The 18,110-nt window shown below is 44.3% G+C and overlaps 1 protein-coding gene across 2 annotated transcripts in view; it reads left to right on the forward strand.

The window, feature by feature from the left end:
- Positions 1-396: 396 nt before the first annotated feature.
- The window catches only part of EDAR (ectodysplasin A receptor), a 70,110-nt gene continuing 52,396 nt past the window's right edge, over positions 397-18,110 (forward strand). For both annotated transcript variants that reach the window (XM_082776040.1, XM_082776041.1), the window contains exon 1: positions 397-630. The gene's annotated coding sequence lies outside the window, so the exon portion shown is untranslated. The remainder of the gene's footprint in view (positions 631-18,110) is intronic.

Below are 18,110 nucleotides of genomic sequence, written 5' to 3' on the forward strand. Positions count from 1 at the left end.
GGGTTTTGAGCAGAATAGTTTGATTTTGCTGTACCAGTATTTGCAGATGGAAGCCAGTTCTATCAACACATTTCCCCCTCGTTCCTTCCATTCCCAGAAATGTTCCTTTGCTCCACATCCCGGGCTCTGCGCTCGCTTTTCCAAGTCCAGGCTGGCAGAAATTTCTTTTTTTTTTTTTTTTTTTTTTTTTTCTTTTTTTGGCTACTCACAAGTAAAATCTAAATAAAGCCAGAGAGGGAAGGCAGGCGGGCAGGGGATGCTCGGCGCCTCCTCGTCCTGCACCTCTAGGTGGGGTAGGCGAGTTTCCTCAGAGAGCGGAGCCCTCTCCCGCTCCTTGCAGTTTGCAAAAACTTCCCCAGCAGAGAGCAAGCAGGAAAGGAGAAGTTCTTGGGAAGCCCTCCGAGCCTGCGAAGGCAGCGCCGGGCCGACAGAGCTGAGGGCTTCGGTGGTTTGGAGATCCCTGGGATCGAGCTGGGGACATTCATGACAAGCTCTGCGAGGAGAGGACGAGCCCGCTGGCTGTGCCCGAGCCTTGGCACCTGTGAGAGCCCATCCAAGTGGTCACCTCAAGCCCTGTGCCCGCAGGAGGACCTCTCTGGGATTTGGCGGTGGTGACCCCATCTGCGCGAGGTAGGCTGGCATTGAGCGCGTTTGCCACCATTCCCCAGAGCTGGGGCAGCTCTGAGGTGGGAGCTGCTCTGTCACTGGGGGCTGTTGCTGGAAATCACATCGGGTTTAGGTTTTGTTTGAACACGATCTACTGTTTTGTGAGTTTTTCTGCTCCCGGCATTAAACTGAAGAGCTGCGTTTTTCTGTGAGTGCCAGAAAGTAGCTGGAGGTCTTGGTAGCATCTTCGGTTAATATCTGGAGATCGTGGTAGTGCCTTTCGTTAAAAGTTTCCTCACTCTGAATGTGCTTTAGATTTATCTAATATGAGAAGTTTTGACATTCTGGCCAGTTCACAAACGCCAGTGGGTCCAGCAGATCGTTTTACTTGAGTGGCAGTACGCGTTTCTCTAGAGGACAGGGGGGCTGCTGTTTGGGGTTTCCTGTTAACACTGCGAACTAATTTGCCTGCACACTTCAGACTGTTACTGCACATTGGAAATTACGACCAGCTACCACAGCGTTGGCAGCGCTGAGGCTGACTGCATGTACATGTGAATACATGTTTGTAGCATGCTGATTTTTATTTTCCCTGCTTCCTCGGCCTTGCTGTAACAGTGCTGTGGAGCTGAGGTCTGGAGAGGAAAGCGGGTTCCCAGGAGCTCCTGGGTGGCAGTGCCATTGCCATGCGCTCCGAGCACTGTGCACTGTACTCGTGGTACCCAAGCAGCTTTGAAATGCCCATTTTAGCTACCTCTGTGGGAGCAGAGAGCTCAGCCTGGGCTGTAAAACCTACCCCAGCAGCAGAGCCAAGCAGCCTGCCTGAGCCTTGTGTGACTTACGACCAGTACTGATACCGAGCCGGTTGTTTTAGCTGCTGCTGCCATGACTACAGCGCTGATGCTGTGGATTAGCAAAAAGGCAGCCTGTATGCCCAAGAGAAAGTGTGTTTTCATTTTTACAACCTGTGGTGCTTTAGACAATACACAGAGGGGCATTAGGTCGCTCTTCAGATATGTTCCCCGTGGGATGAAGGCTGAGCTCAGCATCTAGTGCAATGGTACCAAGGAGCTTAGTGATCAGTGCTTGCTTGGGGTGCCACCCAAAACCACTTTATACGCCTCCAGCTACGAGGAAAGCTTTCACACCTACGGCTGCTGTTTGTTGGGATAGGTGAGGCCTATGGCTACTGCTGCTGCTCCTCTACAGAAGAGGAGAGAGACAATGTTGTACGCTGCAATTGTGCGTGGTGGATCTCGAAACATTTTGGGCAAATGTTTGAACTCTAGGGCATCTCTATGAGAAAAATCATGGGAGATCATGAATTTTAAAAGGAAATCAATGTCATTTTGCAAAATGGTATCAAACCCTATGACTATGTTCAGGATTACTCAGTTCTTCCTTCTTTTCTGTCATAAATGCCTAAGTGGAAACTGAAAAGAATATAAAGTGTCAGTATCCTCTATTGAAGAGCAACACCAATAAGAAACTAATTTTGAAATGAAATGAAACAAAACCAAACAAATGAAGGAAATACATTATTTTCAGCAGCAGCCAGATTGGCTCCACACCACCTGGTGGGAACAGTTTCTCCTTCAGGTAAGCTCCAATGAACCTAATTCCACTGGAGATAACTGACAAGAAAAACTGTTACCAAAACTTGGCCCAGCTCTTTTGGCTTGCATGGTATGACATGATTGTGTTGGTGTTCATAAAAATGTAGTCTGAGTTCATCAAAGAGCTCAGATGAGAATGAGAATGTGCACAGAAAAAGAGCACATGCTTCTTTTCCTTTTCCTTTTCCTTTTCCTTTTCCTTTTCCTTTTCCTTTTCCTTTTCCTTTTCCTTTTCCTTTTCCTTTTCCTTTTCCTTTTCCTTTTCTTTCTTTGTCTTTTTTTTTATTATTTTTTTATTTTTCTTCTCTTTCTCTTGTAGGTGGCTTTTATAGAAAACTGCTGCCACAAATAGGTATTTTTTTCTCTATTACACCTAGATGGAAAACATGTGATGTTTAATTTTTCATGTCAAACTGTGAAATGGTCATTTTCAAGGAATCGTACTGAATCATATGCAGTGGAAATCACCTCACTGAAAGTGTTGAGCTGAATGTGATTGTACCGTAACGGTGTTTAGAATTCCTCTGAAAATGGCTTCACATGAAACATGGCATCTTTACGTGTAAGGATGACATTTCTTGGAGGACTGGAATATTTTGACATTGACTACAGTTTCTAATTGAACCCATATAGCCATGCTAGATAAATGGTCCAAGTCTCAGTTTTCAAAAAATAGCAGCATAAGCTTTTGAAGATAAGATGAATATTAAGATAATGCTTTTCTCATGTTGTCATCAGTAGAGGAATTCCCCTCCAGTATCCTTAACAGAGTTGTTTCCTTTAACCATGCTAGGATGGAACTGGGTTTCAGATCGTATCTATGCCGCTTCTCTTCTCAGCTAAAAGGTAGATAAATTGCAACATGAGCTTCTGCCTATAGCGGAATAAACCAAGAAGGTCCCAGCATGACCACACCCCGCATGAGTTGTTTGTGAAGAGCTGGGGTATATCAGCCTTTCAATTCACTCATGTTAAATGTATCTGTTTTCTTCTTTTGTGTTGCTCTCCAAATTAGGTCTTCGTTTTCTTCTGCTGTCCTCCTGACCCTCAAAGACCAGTTTTTGTTTTTTTTTTTATTTTTTGTTTTTATGATGCTTTCAAAAGATGACAGGTCTCCCTTTTCACCTTCTGGAGCAGCAGCTGTCGGTGAGGAAAACAATTCCTTCCTAATACACAAATTGTTCTGGCCAGTGAGTTGTTAGGGCAGGGAGACATTTGCAAAAACAGAGACACTTTCCTGTCATGTGCATTCCAATGAGATATGTCCCTTTAAAGGATTAGACAGTAGATAAAAAATAATGGAATTGCAACATTTATGACTGTCCACCTCTACAAGTGTTACTGGCCTGACCATGTGGTCACCATATGGACACAGTACTTGGCCATACTTTTTCCGGAAAGCCAAGAACCTGTGTTCACACAGCAGAAAACTAGGACGTCCGAGTACTACTTGGAGGCCAAGGAACTTGTTCTTTTGTTTGATTTATCATTTATCCTATTCTATAAAAAAAATTTAAAAAAAGAGGTTCTGGGCCCACACAGTCAATGGCAGAGCTCCCACAAGGCTGGTGTGCCCAGCTCTTGCTGGCTCCATGGCAGCATTTAGTGATCAAACACTGCTTCTTGAGCCATGCTAACATTGCACACATTTGTTTTGACTTGATGTAGCTCAGATCTTTCTGTTTCCTCCCACCATGGAAATCAGAACAAAAGTAGAGAGGATGTTATTCTCAAATTCAGAAGGAGTCCATTAGAAACAAAAGAATAAAAGATAAACAAAGACTATTTTAAAGCATTATCTGCTATTGTCTTTTAAAGAAGTTAAAGCTTTGCCAGTGGATTTTCAAATCTCTGTGGAGACAGAGTCAGGGCCACATCCTCCTGATCTGACGTCCGTAAGTGCCGGTTTTGAGCTGTCAGAAGTGGTCTTCTATGAAGTTAATCCACAATGCTTGAGCTGAATCATCCACCATGAATCTAGCAACAGGTTTTACATTACCACATTACCCTAACGTCTGACCATCTGCACTGCAAAACCAATAGCCAAGTCCCTGGTGGATTTCATAGAGTTTCTGGCATTTATTCTTTTTCAGTCTCAGTTCTGCAGAGCTGAGCTTTTTTTTTTTTTTTTTTTTTTGGATTTGCTGCTTTAAATTCTGCTCGTTTCCTTTTTGGGAGGGGAGGCCTAGTAAGATTTTGCACAGCAGAAGAGACTGTCAGAGCAGTGTCAGTTCTGTAGTGAAAAGGCTTTTTCAGAAAGTTGATGTTGCCCTGTTCCCTGCACCACAAAAAGCTTCTCCAGTGGTTGGTGATGTCTGTGCTTAGCCTCGCCTGACTTGCTGTGCACGCAAGGTTAGGAGGTTTCTTGATGAAACAACTATCCAGGGTCCTCGAGAGCTGCTCTGATAATAAACATGTGTGGCATAAACCATTGTTTGGGAATGTTAGTTGGATATGGTTTGTGGCCACTGGAGAGATGGGGAGGAAAAATAAAAAGAGTTTATAATGCTTAGCTTGACTACACTTGTGGCATCCTGAAATGCGGGTAGACCTGAGATCCTTTTGATCTTGAAGGCCAAAATCAGCCTAGCTGCAAATCTACAGCATCCAGCCCTTCCCCACCAATCTTCAATGAGAGGTTTGCTTCCCTGCTGGAACCTGGCATATAAAGATATACGAGCTCCAGTTCCTCACTGCCTTTGTCTCTGCTGTGCAAATGCTGATGGATGTACATCCCCTGCAGATTGTGTTAATGAGCCTCTGGTTCTTTAGGCTTTATGGCCAGGACATGGTGTTGCAAAGCTTGGCTGAATCCAGGTCCAAGGCAGCTCTAGGGTAAGAAGCAGCCCTGGAAAGATTCGCTATTTTTTTTCCCACCTCCCCTAGAGGTTGTGTTGAATATGAAGCTCTGTTAGACCAGCCTCTATCCTCTGTTCAGCAATATAACAGGCTGGGGACCAAAGCAGAAACATATGGCCACGTACTGAAAGAACTTTTAATTCTGACAGTGCATCCATCTCCTCCCTCAGATAGATCACAAAGAAAAACTACTGAAGTGCCAGTTAGGCAGCATACAATTATCTGCAGATTGACTACCAGGATTTTTCTTTTAATCTTAAGCAAGAGCAGTTTTAATAGTTCAGGATTCAATATTTAGAATTATCCAGACAAGAAGAATGCATATCTGCGAGATATTCCTTCTTTCCTTCACAACTGTATACACACTCCACTGCTTGACAGAAGGACCTGTAAGGGAAGGATGCCTGCATATTAATAGCCGGTAAATTGAGGTTTCACAGAGTTGGCTTCCATCACTGAAAAGAAGGAGACAAAAAGACCCTGTGCATCCAGATCACACATCTTGGAAGACAAAAACTGGGACTGCAAAAACATGAGGAACAGACTAGATGAAAGGCTAAAAATGTCAGACTGTGTTAAACTATCTGATGCTGGCTTATAGGCTGCTACAGTCAGGAATTGTGAAACAGGCAGCATCCTCAAACCCGGGACTGAAACTTACCATCTATAACCAACAGGATTTTGAAATTACCATGCTAAAGTAATGCTTCTCCTCTTAGAGTTAACAAAAATATGCAATAGACCTCAGAGGAACAGAGTTTAGTCAGTGCTGAGCGCATTTTAATACTGTCCCTGAAATGCAGTTGCAAAAGAGCGAAAAAACCAACCAACCGAAAAACCAAAAACCCCGAGAAAAGGCTGGGGACGCGTTCTCGTTTTTGTCACTTGACATTTTGCCATTTCTTTGCTCAGGGGGCGGCATGTGACAATGGGTCCCCTGAGCTCGGCACATTTGTGTTTCCAAAAATAGGAGGGAATGTGCCATGGGCTGCTGCCCGCTGGCTGGCCCAGGCACCCCTTTTTCCTTTTCTTGGTCTTTCACCTGCGTGGCCGGCATGGCTCGGCACTTCGCAGGAGTTTACGGGCTGGTGAACCGGCATGAACCGAGGTTCACGTGAAGTCTGGCAGTCTGAAATCGGACTCACGAAGCGTTCAGTTGTGCCGGTGGCAGGAGGGCAGTAATTTCCAAGCGAGGGGGCAGAGCGCGCAGCTGAGGGCAGCAACCATCTCAGCTGTCACTGCTTAATCCATCAGCCAGTCTGAGCGTCAGCACCCTCCAAGAGAGACAAAAGCAGAACTGAGTATCCAAGCATTGTGGGGCGCACATTTATTTCATTACGCTCAAATATTTCCCCTTGATGGGCCTTGTCTCTTTAAATTTTCCATACAGAAAAAGCATACGCTAGCATATTGCCAATTGGAGGGGTATATTTTTGTGTGCATGTGTAGATCCAGTTCATTTCTTTGGGACATAAAATACAAAGGAAAAAGCCATTGTTCTTGCCTTGCTCTCAATTTTCAGAAATTACCAGTTCTCATAAGCAGACCAAAACAGATAACAGATGGCATTGGCTAGCAACAAGGAAACCTAGATGCAAATACCGTACGGTATATGAAGAACGTCTCTGATGTGGCAGGGTTGTGTTTTCTATCATGGTTTCTAGCTGGTTGTGAGAAAAGTCCTGCACTAGCATTTTGTGGTATTTAATTGAATGTGAAAGGTGAAAATAATTCAGCTGGTGACCAAATGGCAAAATTGGTGATAAATAAAGAAATAAGCAAACATGCAGGGGCTTGATCCTCTTCCCAGGGAAGCCAACAGGAGACTCTCCAACAACATCAGTAGCCCTTCAACTAGGACCTACGTGCCCGTATCCGACCATCATCGAAGGCCCAGATGTACACAGGCTACACTACGAAAAAGAAATTGCAGGCTCTTGCCCACAAATGTTTTCTTGGCCCAAGGAAACAGCCATCAGAGACGGCTCCATCCCTCAGGGAAGGCAGCAGGTCCAGCACGTCGGCCACACAGGTCCAGGCAGCTCCTGAACCCTGGCAGCCCCCAGCTCACCAGTCCTCTCGGTGACCACAGCTGGGCTGAGCTACAGGGTTGTCCATCACTGTGGGGTGCAGGTCGCTCAAAGCTTGTATAAAGTTGCTTTTAATTTAGCGTAAGTGGAAGTCAAACTAAACAGCCAGGCAGATAACTCTGGTGCCAGTACCTCGGTGTGGGGAAATGCCCGGGGCACTTTGAAGAGGTGCCCTTGGGGATAAAGCACGTGGGTGAGGCACGTCCATGTGGAGGTGAGACATTTTGCTGCAGCTTGAGGACGGCACACACTTTCCACTCTCTCCTGCACACAGTGTCACCTCTGTCTCAGCTTTTCAATTCCAGCCTGCAGAGCAGGGAAAGTCAACACAGGTTAAAAGAAACGACGGTTCCCCCAGCTTCCCTTTCCACCGTGAGCGAAACTATTCTTGTGGTGAACAGGTACCAGATTCCTCCCCAGGAAGGAACAGGAGAGGGCTGAGCAGCTGTGAAGCTCAAGCCCGATGTCTTGGTCAGGTGAGACTACAGTTGCATGCTTTCTTCCTGCAGAAATGGGTGCCTGCCAAGTCTCCAATACAGAGCACTTGTTTCTTGTGCTGCAGAGCCCTAAGATATCAGGCACAGCAACAGACAGACAAATGGACTCAAAATGACAGCGGTTTCTTATATTTACTCTTTTTGCCTCTGCCCTCAGTGCTTGTACAGACAGATCCATGGCAATGAAGACAGCCTTGCCTTGTTGGTAGAAGGATGTGGTTAAATGCTTGCAGGTTTTGGCTTTTTTTTTTTTTTTTTCTCGAATATGAGAGTGTTGATGGGGTGCCTGTCAAATATCGGCAGATATTTGAGAGCAGTCATATCACTCACCCATTTGTTGGTGATGTTCCACTTGTGCAAGCAATGTGCCTGTCCTACTACACCTTTGCTGATAAAAGATTTTGCTCTAGTCCTTTTCCCATACAACACTGAATCTATGCCTATAAAGAGCATTAACAGTTTTCCCTATAGAATAAGAAATGTATAAAATTCAATTTTTCTTTGAAGTGCTTCTTACTACTCCTTTTGCATTCAAGCAAAGCTGTCACCGAGTTCACTGAGATTTGCCCACGCAAGGAGCAAAGGCTCTGTTCTCTTGGGAGTATGTAAGCCATTTTCTAGTAATTTGTCTGCTAAGATGATAGATCTCCTTATTATAGCACTGTAAACAGGAACTTTGCTGTCTTTTAACAGAAATGACTTTACATATTTTATGACGCAGAGCCAAAGGCATTGCTCTTGTTAGCTGGTGTTGGTGGCTGTTTGGTTGGTCTGGACATGAGAATTATCTACTTCCCCTTCCTCTTTTTTGTTTTTGTTAATGAAGGCTTTCTACCTGACTAAAATACATAGCTATATTTTTCCCTTCAGGTCATGTTATCGGAAGCTTTGAGTTGGGGGTGGGGGTAAAAAAGTTCACTTACCAAGTAAGATTAAAGCAATTAAAGGCTAGGGCTCATATTTAATTTTCCCTCGTAGATGCAATTTTTCATGCAGTGACAGCATCAAAACCTTTTCAAGTTTTATAGCTATTTCACATTTGGCAGAAACAACAGGAAACCATCTGTAGCAAAGCAGGATTGTTGTAAGCATAATATTCAGTAATGAAAAAAAGATTAAAAGAAAACACTGTTATCTTTACGTGATAGCTTTGAAGGCATAAAGAGCAGGATGCCTGCATTCACCCATCTACTAGCATCGTAAAATGTTCTAGATGAGGCAACAGTCTCAAAAGTTGATTATTTCAGCAGAAAGAATGAGTCCAATAGGACACAAGAAATACATTTTGACTTCTGGTTTCTGGTTGGGAGCTCTGTGATGGATGTAAAGATGCATGTGCAGAGGCTTTACATGGCTGTTTTCTATGTATCATGACTTACATGGCAGAGCTTATAAGCACACGTGTAACTTCAGATAGATGAATGGTGCCAAATAAGCAAGCACTCATCTTCTTAAGCTTTAGCTCAACGTTTGAAAGTCTATTCTGGACCACAGAAATAAAAATAAGACTGTGGAAATTCACACAGTTCATATTGCCCTGTGTTCCATCATGGCACAGAGTATTTGTTCTTGCTTCGTTGTGTATGCTTTCTATGCTGGAAAGGAGGCGCCAAGCCTGAAGGTGAAAAATACTTCTTGCTGTAACTTTGTTGGCTAATCAGGGTGTCAGGTCCCGAGGGTGCAGTTTTAGATGTGCTCATAGTGGTAACTGAACACTTCTGAAGCCCACGGTCAGTCTGGAAAGTCATCCCAGTACTGTACTGTAAGTACTCTCCAATTTCTGGTCATGCCAAAATACTTGTCAGTATGTCTGTTCAACAAAGAAAAAGAACAACTTTTTTTTTCAATTGCACCATAAAATTTAACCCACTGCTCTTTTCTCAAAATTTTGAATGTGAATGAAAACGTCAAAATTTGAAGTGAATGAGAAACAAATCAAACTTTCTGTAATTGCTCTGTCACCGACAGTGTTTCACATAATAATAACCAGACCTAGTTTTATGATAGTATTTTCTTGCTGTGCTGAAGTCAAAATATGTCAGGGAACTGCAATATCGTCTTGTTATTAATGTCTTAAATTATAGCCAGACACCCTGTTTTTCCAGTTTTCCAGGCAAGTTATGAAGGCTTTTTTTTTTTTTTTCAAGTGCTGAGCTGATGAGACATTAAAGGTTTCTTTTTCAAATAGTTTGGCTGTTGGGTTGCTCCCTTCACTCACACCTGCCCCTTGACTTAGAAATCGTCTCCGCCTCTGCAGCATCAAACGGTGAATTTACATAGACACAAAGAAAGCGTGGAAGGCCAACAGCTCGTGCAGTCATTAAGATGGGAATGCAGGAAGAACAAAGCGGCACAATGGTAAGAGAAATATCACAATACCCTACCTTTCTGCGAGGCTGACTAACCAGGGCTTTCCCATAGGAGGGAACTGTGCTGAGGATGCCACGGGATTAGCAGTTTCATGTAGGGCTGCTGGCAGTGACTAAGCTGGTAACGGCAAGCCAGTCGAAGTTCTAGACATGAGTCAGGTTTTGAACTTGTTGTGGTTTGTAGTGGCTAAAAGGGCTTTGTACAGCATCATTGTATGAGGCTGGGACTGAAAAGTGACGGGCTTACACCTGGTAAAAACTACTGTCTGCTCTGAAAGCCAATGCTTACTCTCAGCAAAATGTTACAGCCTAGCTCAATTCCACACATTGTTCACAGCGTAGCCTGGGTGTGCCTCTCAAATTATTTTAATGCTTTTACAAAGTACTCTGCCTTATTAATTCGGTAAATTCTTCCTAATTATACAAGCATCCCTGAAGAATTTCAGAGATGCATATAAGTAATGGCAAAGTTTTTTCTTAAAAAAAAAAAAAAACAGACAATAAGAAAAAAGTGGTAGAATAATATCTGTGCTTACCACATCAAGTAAGTAGTTTCTTGTAAGCGTGTATGTCTTTTTCTTCTGGAATTCTAAAACAGAAGCAAAGAAAATGAGTGGGAAGTGTGGTGTTTGGAGTTGTTTTATTCCTTCAGAAATTTCTCCTCATCCCTTTTGAAACAAGCTTGGTGGAAAGACTTAAGTGCAAAGACTTGGGATGCTTCCTGAGTCCTGATGTCATGGATGTTTTTGCTATTTCTTTTAGCAGACTGCTGATGTTGTGCTTTCCTTTGCTGTTGCTTGAGTCCATGTCTGAGTTGGACTTTTTTTTTTAAAAAAGGTAAAATTGTAGCACAGGCTGCAAAAAAAACATATTAGTTAAATCAAAATCTGCTTTTCCCCTTGCACAGACAAGTGCAAAAGCAGTACTAGCAGCTCAAGTCCAAGTTCTCCAGAAATACATACAGGAGCAAAGCTGCTATCTGTGGTATTTTCCCTATCGTTACTGATGCTAGCTGCATTAATTTAACAAGTGTTGTGCTCAGACCTTTGCTTAGCTGCATAGACATGTCCGCTTTTGCCGAACAGATGAAAGTTCATAAACAGTCATCTTGAACTTCGCTATGTTTTTCATCTGGAGTTTTCACCCTTTTTCATATATACAGATGAAACACTTTTCCTTAATCACAGAAGAGCAATTAGAGATGGGTGTGTGAAAAGCGCGTAGAATAACAGGCACTCTCTGAAACTTTGATTCGGGAACATGTTGGGGTGGGAAGCAGATACTTTCTTTTAGATCATCTTTATAGACTTAATCCCACTGAGGAACTTGGGTGCCTCGCAGACCCATCACTTCACATGCTGAGGTCTAAATTTTAGATCCTCAGACACCTCGCTCACCTGCCCCTTCACCCCAGAGGTGCCTACATTCCTTAACACCCACGCTCGCATCCACCGAGTTCCTTGCATGCCTGAACCTGTGCTTCTGGACATGCTTTATATCTGGCCTGGGTAGTGCTGGAGGAGCAGATCCTCATGTCACATGTGAGTCCTGATGCTGACAGTGGATGCACTTTTACATTTAGCCCATGCTCTCAGAGTTCAGGTCGGGTGTGGGAGGGAGATTTGGCCTCGGTGTCCTCCTCTGCCTGGGAGACTTTAGCTGTTTCTCTCACCATAGTGCCCCCCTCCCAGCTCTTGTGTTTTCTGGAGCAGGTGTCTTTCCATCCCTCTAGGCATAAGTAACTCTTTGGAGTCACTAAAAGAAAAAAAAAAAAAAAAGTAGTAATGCTGTTGGCTAGCGTACTTGCCAGGGTGTATGGGGATATGGGCTCTGGGGAACACTCAATCTAAAATATTTAAATTTTTATTAGAGTAAGAACTGGACCCCAGTTTCCAAAACACTATCCCAGGTGGTGCCCCGGTTGCTGGGTTTGGGAGTCACCTGTGTGAGAAAGAGAAAAAAAAAACTGTCTGATGCAAAGCAGAAAGGCTTCGAGAGGGAGGAGCAGGACAGCCCTTGTGGCCATACTGGCTGCTGCCCGGTGGGGACTTGGGGCAGCCCTGTCTCTGTGATGCTTTCCCAGCTTGCTCACAGTCGTCAAAGGAGAAGAGTTTCAAACTGATGTTCAAACAAAGGAGGATGCTTTCTGCAGGCAGGCAGGAGTATCTGGCCTTGTGTCATGCCAAGGGGGGTCTTAAGTGCAAAGAGATGGCGCAGCACTAGTGATGTGTGGGAGGGAAGTGTCCTGTAGGAGGGAATCCACAGCGTGTGCTTTGTGGGCAACCTGCAGAACTGGACTGCAATGCTGAGTCCCCGGCCAGTTCATGGAACCACAGCACCACAGGATGGCAGAGGCTGTCGGGGCCCTCTGGAGGCCATCAGGCCCCAGCCCTGCTCCAGCAGGGCCACCCAGCACAGGCTGCCCAGGCCCATCTCCAGGCGGCTTTTGGAGATCCCCAAGGAGGAGACCCCACAGCCTCTCTGGGCAGCCTGTGCCAGGGCTCCTCACCCACACAGCACAGAGGGAGCCTCCTGTTCCCAAGAGCCTTGCTGGAGTCATGGCCAAAGCACATGTGCTGGTTTCTGAGAGCCTCCATTTTGAGGCATTTTGCTCTCCCCAGGCTCTGGCAGTAGCAAGGACGCTGCCACCTCATGTGGCTTCCACAGGTGGTGCTCAAGTCTGTCATGGCACTGCTCCTGTCACAAATCTGGTCCCCAAATCTGATCCCTGCCAAAGCAGGGAGCTTTCTTGGTGAAAATGTGCTACAGATTAGCCCAGGATAGTTTGAATTAGGGAGAGCTACAAGGCAAGCAGCTCCAGGGGCACCAGCGTGGATGGGGGTCGATTTCTGGTGTATCAGTGTCTTGCGGCTGACTGCCAGCTGTGGCTGAAGCTCTCTCCCCTGGGACACTTGCTAAGATTTTCCTGCCATGTGAAGTTGTCAGTGGCTCGCTCACAGGGCAGCCTCGTCCCGAGCTGGGGCATGCCACCTGCACCATGAAGCATTTCTCCCTGCATCCGCCGGCTGGGCAGGACTGCGGGGGAGGTGGGCTGGGGGCACGCAAGTGAGCAAGGGGAAAGAAAAATGACTACATAAGCCCCGTTTGCTTTGGGATCTGGTTAGAGTTGGGGAAATACACCCAGATGAAAAAAAAAAATAAAAATCCCTCCTGCAAATATCCAATAACCCCGTGGTTTTGGCACTCTCTTGAGAGACGGGAGCTCCCTGTTCCAAATTAAACAGAGGGAGTATTTGATGTTGTCCCGTTTCACTCAAAGTATGTCTTACTACTCCACTAATAAATTGATATGTGGAAACCATATACTCCTCTGAAATGTGCTAACCATATCCCGTATGCAAGCCTTTAGTTCTTACCAAGTCACAGTACTTTTTAATCTGTTCAAGAACAGTTCCTTAGAGTGCAAGTGGAGAGCACAGCTGAGATTTAGGAGCAAGATGTTACAGGGCAAACTTCAGTGAAGGAGTAATAGGTGGCATGAATGTGGTAGTCTTAGGGTTTCATTTCCAGGCTTTTGTATGGCTTTGAAGTAAAAATAGTCTACATGAATCATAATATTTTCTGAACATTGAAGGTAGACTTCAAAAAAACACTTTCATTGCAGACTGTTTGGTTTTTATTTGGGAGACTTTGCTAACTGTGCTTATACATTTACCTCGTAGCAGGCCCACTGATTTCAGCTGTCGATGCAGCTCTCTGAGTGGGGGCAGCAAAATCTGGTCTTAATGTTTTGAAGACTGATGTTAGTCCCTTTAGGAGAAGTTTGTTTTATTAGGCACATAAATTAGGGAGAGCCATTTTGTAGCTCTGTATCCAGCTTTTGCTTTTTCCTACAAGGAGAATAAATGAGCAAGAGATAAACAGGACCTCAGGGATTCAGGTGAAAAGCTTTATATTTGTAATAGCCTGAGCAAGGAAAACAGACAGAACTGGTGAACGGGGAGACTTGGTCATTGTTGTTTTACAGCCTTAAACTCACATCTCCGTGAGGCGCCAAGAAAAAAGGGTGATATTATGGCTGTTTTTTTAAAAGGTTTGTATACACAATTTGTCATGACATAGCAACAAAAATGAGATGCTTTTAACTGGCATGTAACTTATGTGGTTTTGGTCACTTTCCATTACATGTCAATAGCGTAGAAAAAAAGTAACCAACAGAGCATATTAGTAATAAACAAAAACGCTACCCTCTCCTTTGCACACTGGTGGTCTAGCTTTGACGTAATTAAGCATAACATAAAAATGATGCATCTGTCAATGCCATCATTTATCATGAAAGGATAAGCCCTCTGTGGTGCATGGTTTTAATTAACTGTCACTTGCTCTCGAGGCTGAGATGCAGTATACACATTTGGCACTTAGGAGCATACATGAGTTTGTGTAGATGTCCTAGAAGGCAGAGCCAAGATGGCCAGAAACTGATTCTGAAAGAGACCTGAGCACACAAGTGCTTGCTATCCATGCAAGGCTTTGTCTTTTAAACAACTTTCCTACTCGCATCCTTTTTTGTGAAGAATTAGTTTTTCCTTTCCACCATTTAAGGCACATCACTAAAACATGCCCCCAGGTCCCTGCACAGCGTGACATTTCAGACAAGCTGTAAAAGAAATGTAGTTCCTCGGTTGCTGCTGTGCACTTGCGAGGTGTATCTTCCACAAATGCTGCTTCTATAACCCTTTATTTACTTCAAGAAAATAGTCACGGTGCTAAATCACTTTTTATTATAGGGTTTTGCTAGAGTTATACATGTGATTTTTCTCATGCTTACAGGGGGCACAGCACTGAGTCAGGCTGAGCCCTCTGCTATGAGCTGTCCCTGACTGGAGCCTGGATGACTCCAGGGGGACCACCTGGACTGAGCAGCCTATCCTTGGCTCTGGGAGAGGAACCCATGTGGCACAGTGTGGGATGTGGCTATTCACAAGTTAGAAACACGAGTGCTTACATTTCACTTTGCACGACGGTCTTGGCTTACCCACCCCTTTGTGGGCAGAGGCTGATGCTGCGTTGCCCTGGTGGCAACGGGCTCCAGGCAGGTGAGGGTGAGTTTTATGAAACTGCGCTCCTGGTGGGATTAGTTTGATGCAGAGGCAGCATGTGCCCAGCATGTCTTTGCCACCTTGAATTTATGAGGGAGCTGAAAGGCTGCAGAGAAGGGCTCTGCACCAAGGGAGCAGGCAGAGCAGAGGGTGAGGACTGCAGCACACAGGAGGGAGAGGAGAAGGGATGCTCGGATCCTGCTCTGGGGCTTATGAAGAGCAGCAGGCACAAGAGTGGTGGTGTCTCTCCAGTGGCTGGAGCTGGGGAATCCAGCGTGTTTGCTGCCTAACTGGTTTGGTGGTGCCCTCATTAGGCTAAGAGGCCCTTGATAGGGTTTCTTGAAATTTGCAAGTAAGCTATTTTTAACAGGCATAGCAAGAGAGTGACTGCCTAGAGCCACATATTTCTGTTTCCCTCTCTTGCGGCACAAGCCGAACCTGCTTTGCTTACACAATATATATTTTTTTTTTGTAAAGCTGTGCTCCTTTTATTGTGTTTGACTTTGGGTTCAAGCAGCACTCTCTAGCTTGCTGTCACGAGCTGAAATGTCAGAATGAAATACTGAATGCTATTTCCTCAGATACTCTGTGTCGGAAATTATGGAGGCTCCAGGCTAAGTGTCCGCAGAGGATTGCCACGATTGCTGCCACAGAGCCATGCTCCATTTTTCAATACATTGGTCACAGGCTGATGAAACTGATTTCTTTGAGAACCTCCTGCTGCTAGCACCAGATAGAAAACATTATCCCTCAAGGAAAAAAAAAAAAAAAAAAAAAAAAAAACAGAAAGAAAAAAAATGTATAGATGGTAAATCTTTCAACTGTGAAAATAGAAGGGCATACCTGTGGCCAAGGTGAGATTGATGCTGTAACTTCACAAGCAGTTGTGTCAGTTCAGCTCAGGAGATGTTTCTCCTCCCATCCTAGTGGCTAGATGTTGAACGTGTTGTACAATCTCTCTTCCCGCCCTCCCTTTTGCCCTATTTTAAATCTGCTGCAAATTTAACCTGCTTTATTCAGATTTCTAATAGCATGATGGTTATGTGCTAGCTGGGGCATGCAAGTACCTGGAGTCCTAGGAATGCTCATAATTTGCATCCTTAATAAACCATAATTTAAAATCCTAAATATAGAAAGTGCTCTATAACTGAAATGGAATAAAACAGCTCCTTCTTCCCAGATCTCCAGATCCCAAACATCCCTGTGAGCCCGGAAATGTTGGAAGAAGCCCCTTACAGGCCTGGCTCTGAACTACTTGTAAAGAAGAATCAGAAAACCAAACCTAAAGCAGTTAAATCTGGAAGACACTAATGGGTCCTACTCAAAGGCAGGGTCACTCTGTGGTGCTAGAACAGCCCTTAAGGGTCCTTGGTTTTGCTGTTCATCCCGTATTACGTTCTGGTCCCAGGAGCAAAGATAGGCATTGGGAAATGCTAGAGAAAGACAAGATTTTCTGATTTTGCTTTAATATTAACCAAGATGTTTCCTATACTGTATTTTTTCTGTCTTGTTGTCTCTATCAGTGCTATTTCAGAATATCTCCTCCTAAACGTTTTTGAGTGCCATGAATTAAAACAGCCTTATTCCAAATGACGTGGTAATTCTTCACCCTGGGAAATGCACCACAACCGGTTCTGCACCGCGAACGGCACCCTAACGCCCCGACTTTTATCTGGCCTTTGAGAGATACTGCAAAATGGACAATAAACATATTTATTTGCTGTCCTGCCTCGGCAGCTGGCTCGCCATCGCTTCCCAGGCAGTGATGGCAGCTTGGGCATCCCAGCCCAGCCCTTCGGGTGGCTGCTGCCGCCCATGCCCGTCTGCTTCTCCCTCCACCCACTACCTGCGCTAGGAGTTTGACTCTTTTCTTATATATATATATATATTTTTTTTTTTTTTCTACCTCAAAGTGAGAGCAATTCCCGGTGCATTTATCTCAGATTATGCGGTCGTTGTAAGATGAAGTACCTGCAGCAGCCAGTCTGTGGTTGATTTGAACGCAGGCGAGTCTCGACAATGAGCTTCAAGGAGGGTGTCAGGTATAAATCTCCTCTTCAAACAGCCAGGGTGCATTCCAGACTTCAGAGACACCTCTTTGTGTGGAAGGGTGGTTGTGTTTTTCATTTTTATTTTTTTTTTTATGCCTCCTTTTTCTTGGGCCTGGAAAAGGATGAAAGTGTCGGGGTGTGTGCGTTCGTTTAGGCTGATAATGAGAGTGAGGCTCACGGGCATGGTAATTTGGCAGCCTCTTCACTTCCTGTAACAGTTTTTAAAAAAATCATCCAAGGGCTGCTTAAAGACAAACATTTTTTGTTTAACTACTGGTGGTTCATTTTCTGAACAACCGTGCAATTAATCTTATTTGTATTAAAGAGGCAGGCTGCTTTTTGTACGTTTTCTGAGCTATAATTAATGAAGATCAAAAATGTTACAGAGACACAATATTTAACTTTTCGTAGGTGCGACTACACAACATCTGCAGCGATTAGAGAAGTCAAAGAAAAAAGCAATATGTCTTTTTTTTTTTTTTTTTTCCCCTTCAAAGTGTGTTTGCTAAGCCTCTTTCCTGAGCAGAACAATTTACTGCTCTAGCCTTGAAAATACTTTTTGGTGAGGAGACTGATCAATACTCAAAACATAGGCTTTTTTATTGCAGTGGGAGATAAATACGTTGTTCAAAAACCTATTATCAGATAGGTCAAACTTGCAGGGACCGAACCTATGAAGCTGAATGCAAAACTACCCCTGTTGCACCTTGAAGGACTGGACCCAAACAAGAGTTTTTATTGCATGCATAGAAGTTTTTAGGCAAGTGTGTGTGTGTGAGAGTGTGTGTGTGTGTGTGTGTGTTAAAACTTCAAAAGCATCACAGCAGTTTCATGATTTTACATGTAAAAAAATCCTGGATGTCTTTGGCACTAGGAACTCTATAGCATAGATTATCTTTGAGCTGTGCTGCTTAAAAACAATTAGTTTGTAATAAGTAGTAGCTTATTTATCTCTGCATGAT

The sequence above is a fragment of the Aythya marila genome (assembly GCF_965140915.1).
Source record: "Aythya marila genome assembly, chromosome: 1".
NCBI classification, from domain to species: Eukaryota; Metazoa; Chordata; class Aves; order Anseriformes; family Anatidae; genus Aythya; species Aythya marila.